Here is a 13,273-nt window from a genome sequence, read left to right on the forward strand (position 1 = left end):
AAAAAAGATGCTTGTCTCTATTCTGACTTCATCAGTATCTATCTATTACAGTGGGTAGCCCGTTTTAAAATTTGTTTGGAATTGTGGTTGGTCATTATATTAATCAAAATCCTGATGTCTTTCAAAGTTATTGCTGCTGTATAGACTTTTCTCCAGGTTCTGCTCACTTCACTTTGCATCAGTTCATAAAAGTCTTCCCATATTTTTCTGAAACCATGTCCATTGTTTATTACAATAGAATAGTACTCTATCATCTTCACAAACCATTATTTGTTCTTCCATTCCCCAATTTACAGCCACCCCCCTCAGTTTCCAATTCTTTGCCACCACAGAAAGAACTGCCATATGTTTGTAGATATTACAAGATTCGTTTTCAACAAATGTTCTATTTACATTGTTGTCATTAAGTATGTTGTTTTCCTAGATCTTAGTTCCCTTTGCATCAGTTAATGTCTTTCCAGGCTTTTCACATCTCCATGCTATTCATTATATTCATCATTTCTTCTATCATACTGATAATCTATATACACAGTATCACAATTTGTTTAGCCATTCCCCAAATGATGGGTACCTACTTTGTTTCCAGGTTTATGCTACCACCAAAAATGCTGCTATAGATATCTTGGTATATATATGGTGCTCATCTTTTTGTCAATAATCACATTGGAGTATATATACCTGGGTCTCTGGATCAAAAGGTATGGATATTTTAATTACTCTATTTGCATAATTCTAAGTTTATTTAAGGGTTATATTAATTCAAAACTGAATTGAATTATTTCAAAAATGAACTAGAGTGACTGCTTTTTCATAACCTTTCCAACAGTGACATTTTTTTGGTCATCTTTGCCAATTTATTGGATGTGAAGTAATCACAGCACCATTTGTAGTAGCAAAGAACTGGTAATGAAGTAGGTGCTCAGTGAATGAAGAGTGGCTAAATATTTGTGGTATATGAATACAATGGAATATTAAGTAAACTCTGTGGACCCATAATATATTATCCCACTCTGTAATCTCTTCTCTGAAGTAAGGATGGGTTATCTCAGAGATGATTATTCTAGGTTCTGGGTATTCTGTGAGTCAGTAACATTAAAAGCTAATTAAAAGCTAAAGCTCATTATCCCCAACTGACATATTTATGTTCAAGACAACCATGGAAAAATTAGTTTAGAAGCTATTTGATGAAACAGAATAATATGACCATTCCCTCTTATAAATTTGAGATATACTTTCCATAGATACACTTAGTGGGAAGAATGAGCACATACATACAGTACAGTAATAATAGAGAGGCGCATGAGTAGGGAACACACATGTATAAGGCATTTTACTCTCTGCTGATACAAGGCCTCCACAACATCCCTGCACTATTCTTTGATAGGCATGATGTCTGAGAAGACTGTCTACAATAGGTCTCACCACTAAATTTTGTTATAACCTCATCTTTCAACCAAAGCTGCTCTCATCAAAGTTAACAGTGATCTCTTTAACTGACAAATCTAATGGTTCTTTCTCATCCCTGATCATCCTTCTTGACTTCATTGCAGCCTCTGACACTGTTGTTCACCCTCATCTTGATATTCTCTTTTTTCTAGATTTTTGTGTTAACTTTCTCTTGGTTCTTCTGTCTATATACTCATTCCTTCTCAGATCTACTTGCTGGATCCACATCCAGGCTATACCTACTTATCAGGGTCCTATCCTAGGCTCTTTTCTGTTCAGCATATTCTTTTATTTGCCAGTTTCATCAGCTTCTATAGATTCAATTATCAGTATCTCAAATGCTTGTGATATCAGTATCTCAAATAGCTATGCAGTCCCAACCTCTGTGCACAATTCTAGTCCCTTCCAAATGCTTTTTGCTTACAAATTTCCCTATTTCTGTGAAAAGTACCATGATCCTCTCGGTCCCCCAAGCTCACAACCCAGACGTGACCCTCAATTCCTTACTATCCTTCATCTCTAAACTGAAAATTTCACTTTTGTGAGATCTCTCAAATAAGCTTCCTTCTCTCCTCTGATATTGCTACCAACCTGGTACAGGCATAAATTGTACTTTGTAAAACAGGCTACTGCAAAAGCCTGTTGGTGGATGGGCTTAACAAAAATGTTCTCCAATGCAATCACCCTCCACTTAGCTGCCCAAACCGTTCTCTAATCTAGTCATCCTCCACTCAGCCGCCCAAGTTATTTTCTTAAAGCACAGGTCCGATCACGTCACTTCCTATTCAATAAGCTCCAGTATCACCTTCAGGATTAAACATAAAATCCTCTCTTGATATTGAATAACATTCTCTTTACCTTCCACCCTCTCTCTAGCTTCCTTACAACTTATCCCATGTTATCCTCTTATTCTTTAATTCATAGACACAGCTCCTTGCTATTTCTCAACAAAAGACATTCCATTTTCTGACTGGGTATTTTCTCCGGTAATTCCTATTCCTACAGTAAGAGCCTCCTACCTCATCTCTGCCTCCTACTTTTTTTTTAATAGGTACCTAAAATCCCACCTTTGACAGGATTCTGATCCTTCTTCAGGCGCCTTCTTCCAAGTGATTATTTCAGATCGGTATATAGTTCATCTGGACATATTAATTTGCATACATACTGTCTTCCTAATTAGACTGGAAGCCCTTTAAGGACGGAGACTGTCTTTTGATTTCCTTTGAATCCTCAGCACTCATCACAGTACGTAGTTATCACTTAGTGTTTATTGACTGAGCTAGGCACGTCAATTTGTTTCGAGATTGGGCTTGTTCACAGGACATGATATTCCCACAGGGTAAATCACAATTGGGAAACAATGAATCCGTAAATCAACAGTAAATGAGAAGATCGCGTCCATCTCCAGCTTTCATCTCAACTTGAGCCCACATCTGGGACATTGTGCTCTTTGAGAAAAAGCAGAAATCTTGGCCCTTCCGTTTGCGCAGGTGACTTTATAAATCAGTCACCTCTTAAGCAGGAACTAGAGAACAAACTAAGACTAGTACTAAAATAGAGCCTTTTTTCCCGGCAACTTTTCCCAGGTAGGGTGCAGGTGAGCGTTCGGCACTTTGCCTTTGCCGGCCACTCGGCACCCCCCGGCCAGACGGCTCTGGGATCGCTCGGTGTCTCACTTTTGAGTCTCTACCGTCCAGTTGTTCCGGGCTCCGAGGGCACCAGACATCCCCAAGCTCGCTCCAACCTTTCCGAGATCGAACAGTAACTTCTGTTTTAGCAAACGCGGGGGGAGGGAGCCGGGCGCTAAGCAGCCAGCGCAGGACGAGCCCGAGCCGGCGCCAGGAACTCTCCCCACGCCGGAGCTCGTCCCGGCGCTGGGGGTCCGGCTGCTTGGCCACGGGGGAACCGGTCCCGCGACAATGGTGATAGGCCGGCGAGGAAGCTCTGGCAGGTCCCGCTTCTCTGGGACTGAGGGTCGTCCTCCCTGCGAGGCCTTCAGTCAGTGGTGCCGCGAGGGAGGAGGAGGAGGAGGAGGAGGAGGAGTAGGGGGAGGAGGAGGGGAGGAGGAGGAGGAGGGGAGGAGGGAAGAGGAGGAGGAAGAGGAGGAGGAAGAGAGGAGGAGGAGGGAGGGAGGAGGAGGAGGAGGGAGGAGGAGGGGAGGAGGAGGAGGAGGAGGAGGAAGGGGAGGGAGGGGGAGGAGGAGGAGGAGGAGGAAGAGGAGGAGGAAGAGGGGAGGAGGAGGAGGGGAAGGAGGGGAGGGGAGGAGGAGAGGAGGAGGAGGAGGGGGAGGGGAGGAGGAGGGAGGGAGGAGGAGGAGTGAGGGAGGAGGAGGAGGAGGAGGGGAGGAGGGGGAGGAGGAAGCTCTTCCGCCTGAATCCAGGGACGTGAATCCAGCGACGGAGGTGCCTAGCGGCCCCTATGGTAAGGACACGAGAACTGGAGGGAGAATTTTCATGAGACCTAAAAGATGCTCAATAGAAATACTCCTTTCCCACCTGTCCGCCAAATTTTTTTTTTTTTTTTTTTTTTTTTAGTTGATACGTTGTTTCCCCGGTCTTTCAATAATAATTCTCGATCATATTGTGAAGTATGTGTCAGCCTCGTTTCCCTTATAAGAAAGAGCCAGGAACCAAGGAGTGTGTGTGTGTGTGTGTGTGTGGGGATGGATGCGACAGTATTCCCCTACTCTTCATGCCATAAGAATGCCGGACACAAAGGCGATACTTGTTTTGATTGGAACCAAAGGGTATAAATAGGAAGAGTGGTAGATTTTGGGCAGGAATAATGGGGGAAGTTTACCGAGCAATGCAAAGAGAACCGAACGAAAGTTGAAATACAGAATCTTCCATTGAGGTTATAGGGATGGGTAGGGATTTTAAGATTTCTCATTTTAGGTGTAGATGGTCCTCAGAATCCCATGGATAAAGGACCCTCAAATGGTAGCAAGTGAATCATTAAAGTGACCACCCAGAGAGTAAAGAGGGTGTATTAAGGAAGAAATGAGGAGACTAGGGGCAGGGAGAAAGAAAAGGTAACCCGACACTTACATTTATATGTCATAATTTGTTCAACTATTCCCTGATGAATAAGTAGAAGGTCCGGACTAACTTTCTGGAGGGCCTAGATAGTGAGTCCCATCAAAGCTCACCCTTAGGGGAGAAGGAAGGAGGGGAAGCCGGCCAAAGATGTCTCCTGGATTCTGGGAGTCCGAGTTCAGCCCTCTCCTCCCCTTCATCCCAAAGCCAGTCTTGAGGAGAGCCATCACGTTACCTTATCATCTAAGTATAAGCTTATAGAGCCATTAACTCACATCGAATAGGTAATTAGCCTTAGGTGCTCTGCTGATTCGTACACCTTTCGATTTCAGCCTTACAAAAAGCACCATAGTTTTGTGGAAATTTCACAGTAAACAATGTAATGACAACTTTGAAAGACTTTTAAAAACTCAGTGAAGTGGCCAATCAAGGGGAGCAGACAATTGATCCATAAGAAATTACAGGAGACCCTTTGCTGGCACTGAGTATAGGTGGTACTGACTGACAACTCTGTTGTTCCTAAGAGAAAAAAAAAAACTAAATCACAAAAATAGCAAAAATGAAATAAACATTCAACAACAAAAAGTAATGAGTCTCTTGAAGGGAGCAGCCTAAATGTGGAAGAGAAAGAAGACCAGAAATACCAGGTTTCTCCCCACTTTCTTTAAAATGACTGAATTCAAAGTCTCAATCAACAAATGCCAGGAAATAGCACAAATGATGGCCCCTCCAGCTAAGTCACACATTCTTCATTATACACGGGGATCGTCTACAAAGTGGCTAAGATATAAACTTTTTGCATGCAACCTGTCCTGGTATCTAGCTTGATACTAAAGAGTTTCCCCATCCATCAACTCACTCATTATTCCTCTGCTCACTTCCCTAAAAGTCAGTTCAAAGAGATTATACCAAATTTTTGCCCCCTTATAGACTTCTGAGACATGACTGCCCCCTCTTTTTTGACAGAATGGTTATATAAGACCTTGATCCAAGGTTAAAGAATTACTATCAGATCAGCTAAAGCAAAGCTTCTTAAACTTTCTCCACTTGCAGCACCTTTTTGCCCAAGAAATTTTTTGCAGCCCTTAGTATAGATGGGCATATAAAATTGGTGTATAAATCAAACATTTACTGTGCCCCCCACATTCAGATCCCATATGGGGTCATAATCCAGTGTTTAAAAAGTTGGGAGATAGAGGATGTTTTTATTCCAAGTAAATACACATTCTCCATAGTTTTACCACCCTATAAGCTTACTACCTATAACTCCTCTTACTAAATCATTAAAATAATCCTTTCTTTAGAAAAAATATTTGCATGAACTGATGCTGAGTGAAATGAGCAGGACCAGAAGATCATTATATACTTCAACAACAATATTATATAATGATAAATTCTGATGGACATGGCCCTCTTCAACAATAAGAAAAACCAAATCAGTTCCAATAGAGCAGTAATGAACTGAACCAGCTATACTCAGGGAAAGAACTCTGGGAGATGACTATGAACCACTACATAGAATTCCCAATCCCTCTATTTTTGTCCACCTACATTTTTGATTTCCTTCTGACTCTTTTTGTACAGCAAAATAACTGTTTGGACATGTGTACATACATGGTATTTAACTTATACTTTAACATATTTAACACGTATTGGTCAACCTGCCATTTGGGGGAGGGGGTGGGGAGAAGGAGGGGAAAAATTGGAACAAAAGGTTTTGCAATTGTTCCACTACTGATACTTGCTCCCCCATGCTGAAAAATTACCCATGCATATATCTTGTAAATAAAAATCTATAAAAAAAAGAATTAAAAAAAAAAGAAAAAATATTTGCACTATTTCAGAAGAACAATTGAGGGAAACCTGAACTATTTCTCTAGGACATATAGAACTCTCTGAAGGGACAGTGATTTTGAAGTTTAATTAAATCAATATTAGGTAAGCCAAAAATATTTCCAAAGGGAGTACATTCTTGTTCTTATCAGGTAAGTTGTTCTGATCTAAGACACCATTGGACTAGAGGACTTTTTTCTTCCTAGAGTGGCTGATTCATCTCATCCATACTTCCTGGGAAAGTGAATATCTGAAAGTCAAATGAATATTGATGCAACTGTTGAAAAACAGGGGGAAACTTCTTGCCCTGAGATGGGGTAAGAACCTATATTTGGAGATAGGTTGAAGGCTACTTGGGTTGAGTAGTTTTTGATTGACACAAAATGCCCATTGGTCAAGTACAGCTCTTTTATCCTTAGGTGTATAATCTGATCTCATGCCCAGCACAACATGGCATCATTGCCATTATATCCAGATTGGTAACTGACATACACCCTACCCTCTGCTGTTCTTGTGTCTGCTCCAACCTGGTTGTTTAATTCAGTAGAAAATATATAATGTTTTTGATGATTTCTGACATACCTCACAAAAAACTAAATCCAATAAAAGGCATCAGAAAAATTCCTCCATTTGCCCTGGCTCTAAAAGGAAAATCCTTCTTTTATCTAGTCTTGTTTTTTCCAAACCCCTTACCACTTGGCTAGTCCCATGGCCATTGCCCAGGAATCAATACAGATGAAGATTTTTTCTTCCCCACCTTTTAAGACTCTTTCCCATGTCAGCTCACTGGTAGGATTTGTCAGTAACTCCATTTCTTAAAGTATCTCTTCTTATCAAATTAGAAAATTTGGCTATTGAAGTCCAGTTGCATAAATCAGGTCAAATAGTATTCCTTAGAAGTCAGATTCTTATAGATGAAGACTCTTCATCTATAGATGAAGGCTAGCAGAAAAGGCAGTTTTTAGGCCTCAGTCTCTGATATAGTCATCATGTGTTTTTTTATAAAAGGTATTAGAAATTGAGAGGCTTAGGCAAATGCAACTTTAAACAAATAATTTTCATTTAATGATAAGAGTCTGCCTGGTGTTCTATATACTTTGATAAAGGGTACATATTTCCCATTCATAATAGGTAACTGAAATAAAAGGTTATAGGATCCAATAATAAGAGAGGCCTATGGTTGCTTATCCTTGCTATTCTCAATACTCCTTTTGGGCTGATAGTTATGTACAGAGAATTCCAAAAAACCCCTATAGGGTCATAAGGCCTCAAGGAGAGAATCTGCTGAATGGCAAGCTTTAGATCTTTCAGGGCTGTAGCCTGCTCTAGGTACCACTTGAAAGAGATAGTTTGTGTGTAATTCAGTAAATAGGAACATCAGATGGAAAATCTGAGTTCTCAGAGTCTAATAAACTTTTAGGCTTCCTTCTGAGATTGTGGGGGAGCAAGTATCAGTAGCTTATTCTAGACTGTTCATGGAATCTTTAATTATTTTTCATAACCAAAACTTGACTAAGAAATCTAGAATCTGAATTTTCTTAGTTTTTTGTTCCATTCATCCCTCATAGGATACACTAATGTAGGACCTCACCAGTATGACTACATCTAACATGGTCAACATTATATTCTCAATTTTATAAAGTATCAGTGTTCTCAGGAAGGGAAGACTCAGGTATTTGCCCAATAAAATGTAGTGGTATGATGTTCAAGTAGCCCTGGTTAAGTCAGGTGAACATATAATGGATTCCTTTCTAGGTGAAAACACATTGCTACTTAAGCCACAGGAATAATGAGAAAAAGTGATGAAGCTAATACATTCATGCAATTCAACCTGAACCAAAACTACCTGATCTACAGCACTGATAAGGTCAGACACCCTTGTAGTGATGGGTCTATCTTTGTTCATCTCTCTATTGGCCACTAAAAACTTTCAGGATGTCATCAATCTTTCTCATGGTCCACACAAAATTGTGGTTAGGGAATTGGTATAAAAAAGTGGCATGGATTACTACAGTAGACTCTAGTACATCTAGTCTCCATCACTAAAGAAGAAATATCTTCTATCTTCATGAGGATTTTATATTTACTTATTATTACTTACATTATATAGTTTGGGCAAATTCAAGAGTTTCCATTCGGACATTTCCACAAAAATCTTTATAGAGGTTTCTGAAAGGACCTGAATACTTACAATTATCTCCTACCTCTGTGATCTACCTTCTGTAACCACCATCCCCATTGTTATGGGCCAGAACTCTGAACTTGAAACAAAGGATTCTTACAAGGTATTAAGTCAGTGGAATTGATAATAGATAACAATAGTTATCTAATTTAGCATGGTTCAGTATGATTGATTTAATCCTACAAGGAGATGTTATGGGCCAGAACTGAAATAAGGTATTAAGTGGAATTAAGGAGATAATGGTTAAATTTAGTTTAGCATTGATTTAATCCTACAACAAATAATGATTTCCTAGTGATGTCATGATTGGTGTGTACTCAGTAAACAGCATATAAGCAAGAAGCCTCAGCCAGGGAGATTCAGAGATTCAGAGACAAGCAGACAGAAGGCTGGAGGCTGCAGGCTGGAGCATAAGCCCTTGGACTCAGACAGATTCATCCCATCTCACACCACCTTGGTGGCAGGCTTTCTCCTTCACTTCTCCACTGAAACCAAGACTCCAGAAGGCCCCCAGAAAACTAGCCAAGCCCCAAGTGAAAGAGATAATACTTTGAAGAAGACAATAAAAGATTTGGATTTTAACACTTGGCTGTACTTATGGTGATTATGGAAATGAAAGGAAGGCTGCCTCCAGAGACCCCAAGAAAACCTCAACAGAGAACATTACATTTTAGAGGGAACACTACACCCCATGATCCAAAAAGGCTTTAGAAAATGCTTGAGGTTTGGATGGGACTGAAGGGCCTCTTTAATGCTAAATTTCCCTATACAGTTTTATTAGCACCATCATAGCCTAACCATCAAATGCTTTCTTATCAACCCACATCTGTACAGTTCTGAAGCAATACTGTACCACAAAGGGATCTTGTTTGAGTTAAGGACAGGACTTCAGATTTCTGCTTTGCAACTTTAAGCTTTCTAATTTGTATAATTTTCTTTTCTTTTTTGGGGGTAAGGCAATTGGGGTTAAGTGACTTGCCCAGGGTCACACAGCTAGGAAATGTTAAGTTTCTCAGGCCAGATTTGAACTCGGGTCCTCCTGACCTTAGAACCAGTGCTCTATCCACGGTGACATATAGCTGCCCATCTATATGATTTTCTGTCTCTTAAGTTATGATTCTTTGATCCTAGGTTAAATGTGGAATATCCAAAATATCCATAAGTTATTGAAGGTAAATAAAATTATCTAATTATGATGAATTTAAAACACTTCAGTATTTTAAAAATCATCAAATTTCCAAAATTGCACCCAATTTTTTAGTATATTTATAGAAATCTAAAATGTATTCCTTAATTTAAAGATTAATTCTATGAGTTCTGTTGCCTAAAATTGGAAGTTGTAATTATTAAAATGTTCATGTAATTTGCAAAAAAATTAAACTGGAAATCATAATCATTTCTATAAACAAACAGAAATTAATAAATACTAAGCAAGGTGCCAGGAATCTTAAAAAAAAAACAACCCACAAAATTACATAATTATATTGCTTAAATTAACATATAGCAAATATGCAGCTAATGCAAATATTACATATGGCAAAGTTTTTAATGTTATTTATCAATAATGGAAGCTTGATATGTTCCTTTTATATAAATTTGATATTTTATGTGTTATTAAAATTACTCAATCATTATCAGATCAAATTTATATCTACTAACTTGGCAGTAAAGTTAATCTAAAAAATTAATAGTATACAAACTTAAATTCTTATTATTTGCCTGTTTTGGATTTTAATGTATTACACAACATTAATTAGTTAATTTTTGTAACATTCTTGTGAAGCAGTTGTACATTATCCTCATTTTAATAGAAATTTCTATTTCTATTAAATGACGACACATACTTGCTGGCATCAAACCTGAAATATAGTCATATTTATGCTTTTCTTTCAGAATTAATCTCCTAGACTAAGTTTACCTCATTATTTCATCCTAAAATAAAAATATTCCTTCCCTCATAGTGTATAATCTTACATAAAAATCCATTTTATAGTCATTAAAAACTTAATTTTTTTTCATCTAGTATCTCCTTTAGGGAGTTAGCCCTTAAAACCCTTAAAGATTAGGAGGAGTCAGGATACAGGGAGAAATGGAGTCCAAAAATCTTTCTTCTAAATTTCTGCATTTTGTAACTAAAGACAAAAATTAAGGTGCAAATTTAACCAGACCATATGTTTATGACATGGTTACTTATTTATCTGAACCTGAGTTTCTTCATTTTAAATTTGAGAAAATACTTGTACCACATTGGGGAATGGTAATTAAAGCACTTTGTACATTGTAAAACAGCAAAGAAACATACATGAAAGATAATGATAATGGATTGGATTCATGTTAAGTGGGGAGACACTACAGAAAAGCATGTGAAGAGGTAATGAAGATAAGTTTCACTGTGTTGTTTAGTGTCACTCTCAATTAGTATCCACAAAGACTACTTAATATTGACATCACTGGTAGTTTACAGATTGGCAAATAAGAAAAAATTGATTGCCACTACATACTGGAAAAATTCCAAACAGCAAAGAAATATTGAAATGATTACCTTTTTTGGTGATGAAATGTTATAGGCTGAACTTCATATTGCTATGGATGTGGAGTTCTATTTATTCTACTGGTTTCTTTCCAGCAGTTAAAAACCAGTAGAGTAGCCAGTGGGAAAACAGCACTAGAGTCCCAACATTCTAGAAAGCTGAAAACAATTAGCATCACAGTTGAAAATAAGGTAATAAAACCATAATATAATCATTTCTGAAATCATGAGGATGTAAAAGCTATTTTTTAAAAAACATATTCCCTTGTGAATTATTATTCAGATTTCTAAATAATTAAAGAAGATATTAAGTGAATTTTTAAAGATATTCCTTATTTATCCTCCTTAAATATTATGAAATCAACAATTAAATTAAATACCAAGGAACATAAGTTATGGGTAGGATCTATTTTGGAATTTTTTTTCTAGCATTTCTTAAATTTATTTTTATCTCTCTGGTTGCTTCAGATAGGTATCAGCAGTGCCAAATATAAAGAGCAAGCTTATGCTGTTGAGTACTGTTAGTATCTGAATTCAAGCCCTAGCTTGCAAAAAAAATAAAATCAGAGTTGCTAAGCCTACCTTTTCTTTGCTCTCTTGACAGAGAACAATTTTTTTTTTTTGATGTAAGAAAGAAGACAATTATTGGAAGAAAGGTTATAAGCCTCCTCAGTAATCATTAAATAAATATCAGAAGAGTATTGCCCTCCTCCCTTCTCTTTTACTCCATTTCTTTCACTTCTGACTTTTAAGACTCAAAGCATCAGAAGTGGCATGTTTCATTATTTTAATAATTTAATACTCAAAAGAATCCTTCACATTCCTATAGAAAATTTAAAGTATGGAATAAGAGGAGCACCAACTGTGGCTTAAGTAATAGTGCAGTGGAGAAGATCAGCAGGGAGAGGAATCGCTCATGATTGGGCTGTGCTAATACAATGAAAATAATAATGCTACAATGAAAATGATGATTCATTTACATTTTTAATGGGACAACAAGCAAACTCCTAAGTGTTTACTTAAAACTACATAGAATAATAACAAAATTCACTTGGACAAATAAAAAGTTCAAGAATCTCAAACTAAATTGTGGAAAACAGAGATGAAGGAAAGTTATAGCTGTTCTGGTTTGATCTTGACTTAGGTTCAGGGATATGATTAGAATGAGAACAGAATGTGTTTGTAGTCAACATATTGACTACAATTTTTTTTTAAAGTACATTTTTAAATAAAATGGAAAAAAATATTCAACAAAGAAAAAGCATTGATTCAGTAGATTTCAGCTCCTCTTACCTCTGCATTTGCTATTGTAGATTATTTGTCCAAAAGGCTGTATCAATAGGACTCCTCAAATGTGGTGTTATATACCATATTGAATAAGCAGACTGCTCATATGTTGGACTTGCATGCCTTTAAAAATCAGAAATTTACATTAATGGTTTGAACCTTTGTCTCCTACGCCCATTGAAGACCAGAGGACAATTCATTTTATTGTCTTCTTAGGGAAAAACTATTTTATGAAGCAGGAACCCCCAAAGCATTTGTCAGCAAAATTGTTTGTTACTGGTTAGAAAGTAGAAAAACTGGAAAATGAAACATATCAAGAAGCATTCAGAGTAGTTAATTATTTGGTAAACCCAATAACAAAAACTTTCATTGGAGTGACTCCATTTTCAATAGAAACTACTGAAAAAACTCCAAAACCAGTTCAGCAGAAATCAACACAATATATTCCATGAATATACAGACTAAACACAAAAGGTCATGTCATTTAGAAAAATAAGAGAAAAAAGGAAGGAGGTGCTTTTCACAGTTATGATGAGGGAATAATTGATAAATAAATATAAGATGGAGTGATCCTAAATGACAAAATACACTATTTAAATTGAATAAAATTTAAAAGACTTTGCCCTTCCAAAATCAATGCAACTAGGATAAGAAGAAAAAAGTAGATAGCAAGTATTTGGTTAATTTAAATTAATACAATAAATATTTATTTAATAACCTACTATATGCAAGAAACTTCTAGGCCTTAGGATTCAAACACAAAAAAACCAAATAGTCACTGTTTTCAATGAGTTATATCCTATTACAGGAAGAAGGTGCTAATATGTATTCAGAGTAATAAGAAGTAGAAAACACCAAATGATGACTTAGGAGCTTTGCCTTGAACAAAGACATTCTAAGGAGCAGAAGTAAAAGGAGGGAATGAAGACAGCCAATAGAAAGATATAATGTTATGTAATA

The 13,273-nt window shown here is 37.2% G+C and overlaps 1 protein-coding gene across 1 annotated transcript in view; it reads right to left on the reverse strand.

Moving 5' to 3' along the window:
- Positions 1–11,119, reverse strand: part of BAZ1A (bromodomain adjacent to zinc finger domain 1A) — a 198,075-nt gene extending 186,956 nt beyond the window's left edge. The window contains exon 1 of the mRNA XM_031952855.1: positions 11,039–11,119. The gene's annotated coding sequence lies outside the window, so the exon portion shown is untranslated. The remainder of the gene's footprint in view (positions 1–11,038) is intronic.
- Between the last annotated feature and the right edge of the window lie 2,154 nt (positions 11,120–13,273).

Source organism: Sarcophilus harrisii, chromosome 2 (assembly GCF_902635505.1).
Source record: "Sarcophilus harrisii chromosome 2, mSarHar1.11, whole genome shotgun sequence".
NCBI classification, from domain to species: Eukaryota; Metazoa; Chordata; class Mammalia; order Dasyuromorphia; family Dasyuridae; genus Sarcophilus; species Sarcophilus harrisii.